The following is a 12,567-nucleotide window of genomic DNA, read 5'->3' as shown; positions in this document are numbered from 1 at the left end:
ACATAACAGGAAAGTCAAATGTTACTCCCTTAACTGAAATAAATTTCCATTTTCATTTCATATTATTGAAATGTATGCTTCTGACTTTCTCCATTTGCTTCACTTTATTTTCAACATTTTTATAAGCAAAGTGTTCTAAATACCATGACGATTTATTTTATGATGCATTTATCTCAGTCATGGTGACCTCTGTCACTTGAACCACTGTTCAACATATTGCCAAAGAGCAAAGATTAAGGCATAGGGCATTTTGTGGAATTAGTGACGACCCAAGAGCTGATAGCCTAATGCCAAACCAGTCATTAGAACTCAGGAAATGTTACAATCTGAAAGCATTATTGCGCTTATGTAACAAAAATAAGAGACAAAAACAGATGGCTTAAATAAAAATACTGCTAAAGTAGGGTTTCTCAACCCCAGCACTATGTACATTTCGGACTGGATAATTCTTTGTGGTGGGTAGCTATCCTCAAATGTCCTGCAAGAGTGTAGATGCATCCCTGGCCTCTACCCACTAGCTACCAGTAGTGTCCCCTGCAGTGTGACAATCAGAAATGTCTGCAGACGTTGCCAAATGTCCCCCGGGGGCAAAATCACCCTTGGTTGAGAAGCACTGTGCTATTTCCGTTTTTTAAAATGGGAACATCTATCAGTGAATAAGAAGGTAAATAGAGAGTGTAGTATAATCCTGGTAAACGTTCACAGCTCCAGAAGTAAATTAATGCTTCCATAGTTTGAGGGATTGCAAAATGACCTCTCCATACCGCGTGTAATCTGTTACAGAGCATGGGGGGGAAAGAAAGAAGACTGGTTTTGGGTTCTTGCCCTTCTTACGTTGCTTTGTAGTTTAGTGATTTGGGTCATGTCATAATTTTTCTGATTTTTTTCTTTTTAATCTGTAAGAGAGGGATCATCCCCTGTCATTCGTACCTTCAAGAATTGCCATGAGGATCAGATCTGATAGTTTAAGTGAAAATGCCTTGAAAAGTCTAAAGAGCTCTATAATTGTTAGGATGAGAAAAAGTAGAATGATTTTGTTTTAAGAATTTCTTGAAAATTTTAGAGCATTCCTTGAAATAACTAGCGGAACCCCGGGGCATAACAAAAAAGGATTTGAGAATCACTGCTTTTGAAGCTGCCCTTTAGCCCTGCTTAGCTCACTTTTCTGTGTTCTTGGTTGCCATGTGCTGAGTGGCTGTGACAGAAGGCATGGTTGAAGGAGTAGTGGAAAGGCTGGGCTGACAGCAGCAAGGAAGCAGCACTCAGTGTTCAAAAAGCATAAGTACTTTGTTCATGTTTCTTCAGTATCCAAGAAGTATCTATAAATTGAGTAACTAGAAACTCTGAAGAGGAGAAAATAAAGTTAATATTGTAAATTTATTCAAAATGGATATTGCTGATGTAAGTAACCCTATTTCTGACTTATGTGTTTTTTATTAACTAAAAATACTGTGTGAATTTTATTTAATAGATTCTTTTTTTTTTAAATAGCTTTATCTTTGGTCAAAAATGAATATCCTTTCTCTATCTCATGCTGAAACCTTTTTAATAATGCAGAATTGCCAGCAACTTTTCTCCCTTTTAAATATTCGGTGCTAGCCTTCCTTGCCTGAAATTGTATGAAAATATATGCCTGAACTTTGAGAAATAGAATAATTTAGTCTCAGGTTAGAATGGATCTTAAAAGCTGGATGACCCAATATAACATTCCATTCAGAAATCCTTTTCTCAGACCTCTGAGAGTTTGTCCTGCTTGAACCTCTGCCCCCCTTTTCAGTATAGAATATATTTGGAAGATTATGCGGATGAGAGAACTGAGGCATAGATAGGTTAAGTGACTGTGTCCAGGATCACTTGGGTAGTATGTAGCAAAGCCAGAAGGTGACCCACTCACCGTGAATCCAGAGCCCTGGCTTAAACTCTAAATCATTGGGCTTCCCTCCAACAAATCCTACTGCTGGACAACTCATTTTAAAGAAAGTTGCTTTTCACAATGCACTGAAATCTACTACCTCCTTATAACCCTGCCATCAAAACAAAAACAGAGGGACTTCCCTGGTGGTCCAGCGGTTAAGACTCCGTGCTCCCAACGCAGGGGGCCCAGGTTTGATCCCTGGTCAGGGAACTAGATCCTGATGCCGCATCCGAAGATCCCATGTGCTGCAACTAAAGACTCAGTGCAGCCAAATAAATAAATAAATATTGAAAAAAGATGAACATGTGATGCTCAAACATCTTAAAAAAAACAAATACTACCTTGTTCTCATGTGGAGCATGAGACAATATATCTTGTCTATACTTTTCCAAATGGCAACCCTTCAAATATCAGATTGAACTTAATGATTGGTGCCCTCCCTTACTCTTAAGTTTGATCTTTCTCAGGTTGAATGTATCTTCTCCTCCTAATTGTACCTGTTTTAGCACAGTTGTCATACCAACTGTGTTCCCTGCTGACTTTTTCTGGGTGTTGAATACTCATCCAGTTCCCTATCTGTTGGATGAAAATCAGTTCTGGAACCCATATTTAAAATACTGCCTGACCATGGAGCATTGGTTATATCTAATTTGGATTTGGACACCCTACAGTTATTAACTGTATTCTCTTCTCTCCAATGCCACATCTCATCCTTGCTTGCATTGTGATCGCTGCCATTAAAAATGGGACTTCCCTGGTGGTACAGTGGTTAAGACTTCACCTTCCAGTGCAGGGGGATATGTGGGTTTGATCCCTGGATGGAGAGCTGGGATCCCACAGGCCTTGTGGCCAAAAAACTAAAACAGAAGCAATATTGTAACAAGTTCAATAAAGACTTTAAAAATGGTCCACATCAGGGCTTCCCTGGTGGTGCAGTGGTTGAGAGTCCGCCTGCCGATGCAGGGGACACGGGTTCGTGTCTGCAAAAAAAAAGGTCCACATCAAAAAAAAAATTACAAAGTCTTGTGAACTATCCTTGAAGCAGATCTTTTTGTCTTAATATTTTAATAAACAAAATACTGTATTAAAGTAGGTTAAAGTTGCAATGTGTGTATTTAATCCATTATTTCAATTTTAAGTTCCTTTTATGTTTTAAAATTTCCTTACAGATTAGAGTTCCAATCTGATAAGTATGTCTTCACCTAGCAATATGATTACTGCATAATTATTTGAGTGTTTGGGGTAAGATAAAATCATAAATATTACTTGTATCCTTTCCCATTAATTATTAAGCACATGTCTATTTCAGGGAATTTAATCTATATGTTTGATTCATAGTCCCATAATTTTTCAAAATGTAATTTTGTAAGAGCCATCTAACATCAGTCATTTTTATGGTGTGTGTGTGTGTGTGTGTGTGTGTGTGTGTGTGTGTATGTGTGTGCGCATTCCTAACATCAGAAGGTCATGTTTTGTTATGAGTAAACAAGTGCCTACATGTTAAACATGTCTTTTCTAAGACATAAACTTAGTTAACTAGTCTCTGCCATCTACCATTGGAAAAATGTATTTTCATGACAGATTGGGCTACCTCCTTAAAATAGACTGGCCAGATTCCCAAAATGTTAGGCACTGGGGTAGAATTTCCAGGAGCAGTAGTAGGTCTCTGATGATTCTTCATTGGCCCATAGATTAAGACAAGTCAATAAAAGACAGGATATAAACGAGCAGTTGACAGAATATTTGGAATAAGAATAGATTGTCTGGTACCTGAATACATTGTGAATATTATATATCGGGAACCGTACTTCAGGTGTGGACAATATTGGACCAGCATGCTGGGCTCCACGCTGTTGAAAGGGTCTTATACTTTAGGTGGCTTGACCTGCTTCAAGGGAACTATGAATAAAGGATAAATAATGGTTCTACCAGTAGGTGGTAAAAAATAAAATAAAATAAACACTCTTTGTAGTCAGCAGGAGGACAGAAGCCACTGTGATTATTTTATTTTTTTGCGGTACGCGGGCCTCTCACTGTTGCGGCCTCTCCCATTGCGGAGCACAGGCTCCGGACGCGCAGGCTCAGCGGCCATGGCTCACGGGCCTAGCCGCCCCGCGGCATGTGGGATCTTCCCGGACCGGGGCACGAACCCGTGTCCCCTGCATTGGCAGGCGGACTCTCAACCACTGCGCCACCGGGGAAGCCCTCACTGTGATTATTTTAAAAAGGGGCATGTAATAAAATGCTTACACATTGACAATAATAAATTGCAAAAGACCAACCTAGAGGTCAGGAGCAGGAAGAAGTTGCTGCTGCCCTTAGGCTGGAGGCAAAGGGACGAGACACGGTTACCAGGGGCACTGGATGTAAGCTGGAACCATGGGGGCCTGTCTGGTGGGAGGTGGAACCAGGTAAAAATGGAGCTGCTGCGTGAGACACCTGGCAAAGGAGAGAAAGAAGGGCAGAAAGTCAAACAGCAGAAGGTTGATAGGTGTTGAACCTTGGAGTTGGTTGATGAGGGTTTGTTTTATTAAAGTCTCTATTTTGAATATGTAATTGTCTGTAATTAAATGTTTTTAAAAAGTAAATGAAAGAGAGAGAGAAATAGGAGACGCAGGGGCACACGCACCCTCCACACCATGCATGCTCCCACGCACAAGTTTACACTGAGCTCCAGTCTCCTTCCAGTAGCCGAACTCACCTCAAAGCCGACTGCCAGAGGGGCCTGGGAAACTTGGCCCACAGGGGTTAGCAGAGAAGGAGAGGGACAAAGGAAGGATCTAAGGCAAAGAGGCTGGCAGACCCTCACTCAAGACACATGAGGCAGTGACTCTCCTTCTGCACAAAGTTCTAGTCCTGGCTGGGATTTCTTGTTGCTGTCTATGACTTTCTCAGTCCCTCAGAAGGTACCCTCTGCCTAAACCTAATTTTGTTGCTATCAAAGTGGGATTGGGGACGCACAGTGTAATTATTTGACCTAGCCTCTGCCACGCTGAGCCTTTGGATACTGGCGTGTCCATATAACACACCAAGTTTTTTGCACACTTCTTGTGCACTTCCATTTACATGCATTCTACAGAGCTGGCTGCACAAGCACTGATAAATTTCAGACAAACTCCAGATTAGTTGGAATATTCGTGGTTTTAGTTTGAAGTCCTTACCTTGCATAGAGAGTGAGGAATTGGGCAAGGAATGATGATGATGAAAACTTGGGCTATTATGTAATAATGCTCTTCAGCACATGTTTAATGCATTTAGTTGATAAAGAAAAACCATACTCAAGTTTTTATATGTTCAGGGGCAAAGACCAAAAAGAATTAAAACATAACAAAATGGGAGTATGCTAGCTATGTAATTATTTGAATTAATATATAAAATATTGGAATCCATCTGTACTGATTTTATAATAATAAGTGGGTACTTGGTTCTCCAAAATCTTTAACTCTGAAAAAAGTGAGGTTTAATACTAGAAATAACACTTTTTTAACCAAGAAAAATATGAAGTGTCTTCTAGGGCCATCCTATATGGTTGTGCAGGTAGCATATTTTCTGAATTGTCCACCTAAGGGGCATCTTCTCTTATTCACACAAAGGCACTTTATATGCCAGTGACAGCCCTGATCTCCCGACACTGATATTATCAGGGGGAAGTATTGCCAGGAGAAATTTCACAGCCTTCTCTAAAGAATGAGTTTGACTTTTAGTATCCACTTAGGGATTCTGAGAGGCCCCTGTGAAGAGTATCTTGGCTTTGAACAGGGCAGAGCTACCTGCTGGTTTTAGATTTTCAGGTTTGCCTATTTGCATTTAGGCCAAGAATACTTTTATTTATCTTTACTACTTTCTTGTTAATGCTGGCTAGACCTCTGTGTAATAGTAAAACTTTTAATTATATTAAGATCAAGATGGGGATCACAAAGTGTGTTTCTCTTCTCAAATGATCATTAAGACTACAACATGGTCTCAGTGGACATGTACTAATGTATCTTCGTACTAATATACAAATTAGTATTTGCATATTTTACAAAATTTAAAGTATTTTAATAACTTAGTTTTAAAAACTGATATGAGTCCTGAATTTACATTTTTAAAATACAATTTGACTTATTTATACAAAGGCAAAGCCACCAACACATTGGGGAAGAGATTTTCAATCAGGTCGAAGTGGATGCGTTTTCAAGAGCGGGTGGCAGTACTGGGCAGTGAAGTGGCAGGTGCTGGCATCAGACTGGGTCAAAGCTCAGGTCTAGCACAGCTTTAAGTTAACTGGTCCAGTTTCCTAACCTCCATGGGCCTTGTGCTATGAAATGTACCAACCCGTAGAGGTTTCTGTGAAGATCCTAGGGTAATGGATCTTAAAACAGTGTCTGGTAGAGTGCACCAAAAAAACCTCATATTAAAGTTAATTTTTCATTAAAAAATACCAACTTTTTCTTGAGCTATCATTCATTTTCATGTTCAACATTCTTTCCCCTAGACTTTCTCACCCCTGTTCCCTCTTTCCTTGTTAGCTCCCATATCTCTCTATCCTTATGCCCAATACTATTCTTGAATTGCTCTGAGATAAGGGTTTTTGGTATTAAACATCTGGGTATGTAGATGTTTTGTGAGATGCTTTTTATTTCTCCTCAGTATATTCCTCATTTACTCCTTTTCCTCATGTCCCTAAAAATATCCTACTTACTGATCATGTATATTTCCTTTGTCTGAGGCAGATGATTCTAGAAAACAGCAACATGGCACAGTGCAGTGGAATTAAGATGCGACTGTGTATCTCTGTAGCACCTCCCAGTTTAAAACTTCTTTGAATCTCTGAAATTGAAAAATCAGAAATCTGAATAGGTGATGCATTTGCAATCACATAGGAACACAGTTTTCCCCAGACCTCTTTTTTTGGGGTGTGTGTATGTGTATGTGTGTGTGTGTGTTGATTCAACATGTGTGTATTTTCTATTTTCCCCCATCTGGCATCTGCTTTAGCACCAGCCTAGCTAGCTGTTCTGTGTCAAGAGGGCTTTAGCCTTTTCACTATGAAAGAGAAAGAAATGAAATAATAAAAAAAAAGAAAATTCTTCCACCATCTCCCCCCCTCACTTTTTGTTTAGTTGTTTCTAAGCAAGTTTCTTGCCATTTACCTTTGCATTTGCATGGCTTATTGATTGGCAATTTTAAAATTGTTTATTGTGCTCTTTTGTTTGACTGTTCAAGAGCTAAAACAAAAGCGAGCAGGCCCTGTGAGGTACACATTTGCATGCGGTGAGCGTTACCCGAGGAAAAGTAATTGCTAATGCATATTTATGTGGCACAAATTTGCCATTTGTTTATGCATAAAATTATCAATAGTGCAGGGCGGCCCAGCCGTAGAAAATGGTGACCTTTTTAGCTTAATAAATAGAAATCAGCTGTTATTGTGAAGAGATCAGCCATTTATTCTGTGTTGAGGGACATTGCCGGGAAAATGCAGATTGGGGTTGGCAATATCATTAAATGGAAGGCCAATGACCCTTTCGGTAGAGTCTATTATACTTTATCTAATAGGGGATAAATGACTCTGGTTGGCAAATGGAATAAAGAACAACAGTTTTTCTTTTTTGTTTTGTAGTTTTAATAACTCTACGGATTTTAAGCCATAAAACTGAACAAGCAACATCATACTGACCTGTTGCTAGAGTTCTCGCAGAAAAATCTGTTTTAAAGTTGCTTTCCCTTATTCATTATTCTCTATTTCAGTCTGTACCCATTGAAACAAAAAGTGAGTCAAATGATATTTTTTTCCAGGAAAATAGGTCTTCCTTTAGTTTATAGCTTTCTTTTTCTTTTTCTTCTTTTTTAGCCATACTTTTATCTTTTCATTGCAGGTATTTTTGCATTTTACAGCGTTGCTCTACCTTTGATATCTTAAAAATATTAAAGATAGAAGATACTCTCAGAATGAAGTTAGGAATAGATTGTAAACTGAAGTTTCCTTTTTAAAACTAAGCATAATACTTTCAAAGTGATAAGAATGGCCTCTGATGTAAGTATGTGGGTCCTTTGGATTAATAAAAATAGTATATAAATATCAAACCTTCTCATCAGCATATTTTCTTTTCTTTTCTTTTCTTTTTTTTGGCTGCACCGTGCAGCTTGCCGGGATCTTAGTTCTCTGACCAGGGATTGAATCCCGGGCCACAGCAGTGAAAGCGCTGAGTCGTAACCACTGGACCGCCAGGGAATTCTCAGCGTATTTTCTTAATATGCAAAAAACCGACAGATAGTCATTGTATCCTTTTTGGTTGTTTCACTGAGATGAAGTGCCCTCAGTCTCCTCAGAGCTCGCCTGTGACTGTGGTTTAATGTGGTGTGATCTCATACTACATTACTTTGGCTAGCGTTTCTTTGGTATGCTAGTGAGCGTTTCTGTCTTTTAGGGTTTTTTACTGAGCTTCTTCAATCATTATAGAATTCACTATTAAGCGGAATTTGTTTTCTCAATATTGGAAGGTAATATTTGATGCACTGAAAATTTTATGTAAGTTATGAAATAAGATAATAAAACAGAGACATGTAAATCCACCCTCAGAACATGGCAAAGCTATTGGAAGCTACCTGCATGCTCCTTTCTGATTGTGTATCTTAACAGGAGTGCACTGCAACAGGTTTAAAGTTTCTGCAGTGGTGGATTTGCAGCCACCAGTCTTTCCCTCATGCTGCACTTGAGTACAACAGTGCATTCTGCAGCATGTCACCAGAGTGACTGAGTAACCTTTTACTGGCAGAAATGGGTCTGTTGTTCCTTTTTAAAGTAGAGGGTGTAAATAGGATTCAGACACTAGGGTACATTAGTCCAAAAAATGAATATATTTTTTGTGTCATTTATAAGGTATTGATTTTAGGTCCATTAGATTCACAGTCCCTAGTGGTAGAAAAAACAATGATTTAATGGGTAGGTTGGAATTCCAGAAGGAAGAGCAGCAGTGATTAACCCCTTCTTCCTCAGCTCCCTGCCCCAGTTATATAATATTGTCAAGAAGCTAAGGACTCTGGGGGAAAGGGACAATTTATCATCTGTCTTCCCTGCACTTTGCAAGGAATCACAAAACAAATTTCAGCTGGATTATTACTATGTCTCTGAATGTGATAGAACATTTCACTCTCCGTTGATAAGATATGCCAAAATTATTTTTATAAGGTAGTTTTTAAGTTGATGAATACAGTTTATTTTTACAAGACCCAGAGCATATTTATTTAGAGAGTCTTAGTAATTTAAGATACTGTTTAGGCGATGTGAAGGAATAAAGCTTAGATTTCTTTATTTAAATAAGAAGATCTCTTTCTCAACTCTAAGAAAGGAAAGATCATACTGGTGTCATGTCAGTTATACCCTTTCTTAGACAAGTCTTAGGTAATATTAGTGAGAATGGCCACTATAATTTTTAAAGTAGGGTGTTTCCTATTCCATAAATACATGGAGAATTATTGGTGTATATAAACCTCTTTTCTGAGAAGAAGATGACCAAGATATCATTTCACTTCTATACTATTCAATTTGGATGTAGAGCACTCATAATAATTCCAGTCAATTTCATCCAACTAATGTTACTACCACCTGGAAGAATTTCCTCTTAGGCTGCTTTAGCAGTTACCTCTTCATTATTATATCCAAAAAAAAAAACCCTAATTACAATATAGGTATGAAATTTTTAAAAATTCCAACTATCATTCCAATCTTCTGACATACTGTTATGCTATGATTGAAGAAAAATATGCCAACTGAAATCTGATTAGCTTAAAACTTGACCTGACATAAAGATTATGGTATCAACAAACACTTTTTAGTATTTCATATTTTAATTCAAGTTTTTCAAGCTCTGTGACAAAAATATAAAAATACAGGCTCCCTCTTGTGGGTAAAATTACCACCTGTGTATTTCTGTGTTGCCTACATATAGGATATGGCAAATTTTTTCTGTTTCATTTTAAGTAAATTCTACCATGGTAGTCTCTTTACAGTTGGTCAGATGTGACATTTCACTTAATTGAAAAAAGTGAAGTTTGGGGTACTTTTTAGTAAAAATTTTTAATGAAAATAAACAAGTTTTTTAAAGAATTGGCAGACCATGTGCAGACAACCTTTATTTTATTGCAGCAGCATAATTTTTTTTTAACTTTTAATTTTATATTGGAGTATAGTTGATTAACAATGTTGTGATAGTTTCAGGTGTGCAGCAAAACGATTCAGTTATACATATAATGTATCTATTCTTTTTCAAATTCTTTTCCCATTTAGGTTGTTACATAATATTGAGCAGAGTTCCCTGTGTTATACAGTAGGTCCCTGTTTGTTATCCATTTTAATTTTTTTTTTTTTTTGCGGTACGCGGGCCTCTCACTGCTGTGGCATCTCCTGCCGCGGAGCACAGGCTCCGAACGCGCAGGCTCAGCGGCCGTGGCTCACGGGCCCAGCCGCTCCACGGCATGTGCGATCTTCCTGGACCGGGGCACGAACCCGTGTCCCCTACATCGGCAGGCGGACTCTCAACCACTGCACCACCAGGGAAGCCCCTGGTTATCCATTTTAGATATAGCAGTGTGTACCTGTCAGTCCCAAACTCCCCATCTCTTCCCCCCATCCTCCCCCGCTCCCTGTAACCATAAGTTGGTTCTCTAAGTCTGTGAGTCTGTTTCAGTTTTGTAAATAAGTTCATGTGTATCATTTCTTTTTAGATTCCTCATATAAGTGATATCATACGATATTTCTCTTTCTCTGTCTGACTTACTTCACTCAGTGTGACAATCTTTAGGTCCATCCATATTGCTGCAAATGGCTTTATTTCATTCTTTTTAATGGCTGAGTAATATTCCATTGTATATATTTACCATATCTTCTTTATTGATTCCTCTGTTGATGGACATTTAGGTTGCTTCCATGTCTTGGCTATTATAAACGGGCAGCGGCATAATTTCTGATGTTGAAAATTTGTAATAACTTTTCTCATTTTGAAGTACTTTCCAATGGAGTAATTAGTGAATTGTTGAAATAATGTGGCATCTTCTCTGTCAATGTGGTGACTTTTAGATTTCTGTGCTTATTAACAAAAGATCTGATATTGGAATGAAGTGAAATCCCCCCTACCAATCATGGTACAGGTGGATAACAATATGGTAATAAAACTACCCTAATACCACAAACCTTGTGACCAAAATGGTGAAATATCAATGGCATAATAAGAATGAAACTGAAGAATTACTCAATTCTTCATAAATTGAACTGATTGTGAAGAGACTGAGCTGGCAACAATGCTTTGGCTGCCACCATGTACTGATTCCCTGCTTTCAAAAGTCTGATTCTTGGGAATTTCAACTGATTGCCAGAGGCCATTTTTGTCCAGTCTAAGGAACTGTTAACAAAGCCAGAGTTCTATTCACTCCTGAAAGTATCTAGAACAATAGTTTTGAAGCTGGGCTGGGAGATATATAGAGATATATAGCAAGGAATGTCAATGTAGAGATAGTTGGATGACTCCCACTAAACAGTTACTGTGTTGATCGTTGCTGTCATACATTTGAGTGGAATCAAGGAAGGGGCTATGAGGACACCTGAAAATCTTTCATAACTCATTCCAAGAAAGAAGAATTTACCTTAATGTTGCCTGTCCTAAAGTATATTCAGGTTGTTTATATCAAAATTATACAAAATGAACAACTTATGTGGTGATTAACAAATATGTATGTATGCATATAACATAACATATATATATGTTTTTAGATTAATTCTGGTGGTATTATAATGTCAAATTAATGCCTTTTTTCAATAAATAATAACCATTATATCTATATCAATGTATATAAATTTATTTTGAAAACCATAGACATCTCCTGTTTCCCAAGAGCCATATCTTTATATATTTAGTAAAAAGGAACAGTACACAGTTAATGGTCTACTTTTATTTTTTCTAGATTCCTCTTGCTGATGACACGAGTCCTGTTTGAATCTACTTATAAGATTCTGAAGCCTGAACAGAGAATTTTGGCACTGCACTGGGTAGGAAAAAGATATATTCATAAAACACATGATACACACCTTTGAAAAGATTGATTACTTTAAAAATGGAAGTTTATGTGCCTTCTCTTATTTTCAACTTATAAGTAAAGTATATGACATATGCATATAAAGCTATAATACATAGTCTTTTATGTTCAGATGACAACTGTATTTGTAATTATAATTTTCAACCTCATTATGAAGGTAATGTTTCTAAACTGGCAGATGAAAGCAACATTTCTTTTCTTTTCGTTTCCTTAATGAGATACACATTTCTTAAAGTTGCAGAAGCTTTTTTTCTTCATTGAAAAATGTTTTTTTAAAAACATTTGTTGCTACTTTTCTATTATTGCTGAACAAGAAATATTCTGGGTCACAATGAGTAGGTCACACATTTTATAAAAATTTCCATGGGCTATTCAGTATTTCAGGGTATGTTTTTGTAAACACATACAAAAATACAATTTTGCTGAGGCCAAACAGATATTTTCCCAATTTGCTTGGCAGAAAAATTTAGTGGGCATCTATCTATGTGTGCATTTGTGAAATGCCTGTAAAAGTTATACTCTTGGGACCAGGAACAAAGTTTGACCACAGACCTAAAGTTGAAAATCCTTTTATCGTCCCG

General features: G+C 37.7%; 1 protein-coding gene across 6 annotated transcripts in view; it reads left to right on the top strand.

The window, feature by feature from the left end:
- SOX5 (SRY-box transcription factor 5) overlaps positions 1 to 12,567 on the top strand; it is a 992,020-nt gene that overhangs the window by 253,581 nt on the left and 725,872 nt on the right. For all 6 annotated transcript variants that reach the window (XM_033430324.2, XM_033430322.2, XM_033430323.2 and 3 more), the window contains one exon: positions 11,855 to 11,939. The gene's annotated coding sequence lies outside the window, so the exon portion shown is untranslated. The remainder of the gene's footprint in view (positions 1 to 11,854; positions 11,940 to 12,567) is intronic.

This window comes from Orcinus orca, chromosome 11 (genome assembly GCF_937001465.1).
Source record: "Orcinus orca chromosome 11, mOrcOrc1.1, whole genome shotgun sequence".
NCBI lineage: Eukaryota > Metazoa > Chordata > Mammalia > Artiodactyla > Delphinidae > Orcinus > Orcinus orca.
The sequence above is the reverse complement of the archived record's forward strand: the minus strand, read 5'-3'. Positions and strand labels throughout refer to the sequence as shown.